Genomic DNA, 1,381 nt, shown 5'->3' on the forward strand with positions numbered 1-1,381 from the left:
GAGGTTTGTGCACTTTTCCCACAAGACTCGATCGCCTCCGCTTGGTTCTCGCACTACATGATGTTTGAGAAACGGATGACCGAGACATAGTCTTTCAGAAGCGTTTGCACCTTACGATGTGATAGACCGTACCACCTACATCCCCTACATCTGCTAGTCTACCACTGTAAGAGTTCACACAATTTAATCAACTATGCTAGAGCCCATAATAGCATGTGGCTGCACACGGAAGTTTCTAGCATGAATAATCTCATGATCCCTTTGAGCCTGGGTGGCGGTCCGAAAGAAAAATAGGCAATCCTGGAATACCTAGGTACCTCAATCCACCCAGATGTGAGTTTTAGTTGCCACCTTAAGTAAACCATTAATTAACAATCTCTCATCTGTCGTGAATATCTCTCAACCCAATCCACGTCTACGAGCATAGCATAGCAGTATAAGCAAAACGTAGAAGTAACTCCCAAGGGTTTGATAATAAACAAGTGATAGGTAGTACCTCAACTACTTCCCAATTCCCACAATTTAATTAGATCCTAACCATGCAATGTTTGAGAGTTGAATCTAATGCATAAAAACTTAGTATGAAAGGGATATGATCAAAGTGTCACTTGCCTACAATGTTGATGAAGATGATTCGCACTCATAATGCTTGATAGTTCTACTCGTCACACTCCGTTCAATCTATCATGAGCAAGCAATAATAACCACACATAAGCAATCACTCAAAAGATCGAGAAGAACAAAGAAGATACTTCGGAAAACACCAAAACCAAGCAATTAACTCTTGCAACATAAAACAATTTCTAACAGTACCAAAATTATGTGAATTTGGCCTTATCAGAAAGTTTAGGTCAAGAGCTTCGCTTTGCAAAAAGAATCAACTCAAACAGAGTTACGGAACTTAAGTTATGAACAAAAGAAGTTTGAATTCAAATCTGATCTAATTCAAATTTTTAAAACTTTCAAAAGCATGTTCAAGTTGTTTTACTGGATAGAGGGGATCATAACGAAGAAGTGGGCGTTGGTTTCATCTAATTCTGACTAACGAGCAAAAAGTTATCGTCGTTTGAAAACCAGGGGCTGATCTGTAAAGAAAATATTCACGATTGGGTCCCTAGCCGAAATTAAAAAGAAAAAGAAAAAAAAATTTACCGATCGAACGTTCGCTGCCGAACGCTATCTAACGAATCTGTTCACTAGAGCTACTTAAACAGAAAACGTTCATTACATAACTAAACTAAATAAAAAACTGGTTTTTTAACCAAAACCGCAACTTTAAAATAAAACCGGTTCGGACTGGGCGGTTTTACCGGACCGGAAGAAAACCGGCAGTTAGAGTCGGGTTCGGGCGCCGGCGAGTTGGTGAGTCCGGGCAGCGGCG

Source organism: Triticum aestivum, chromosome 3D (assembly GCF_018294505.1).
Source record: "Triticum aestivum cultivar Chinese Spring chromosome 3D, IWGSC CS RefSeq v2.1, whole genome shotgun sequence".
NCBI lineage: Eukaryota > Viridiplantae > Streptophyta > Magnoliopsida > Poales > Poaceae > Triticum > Triticum aestivum.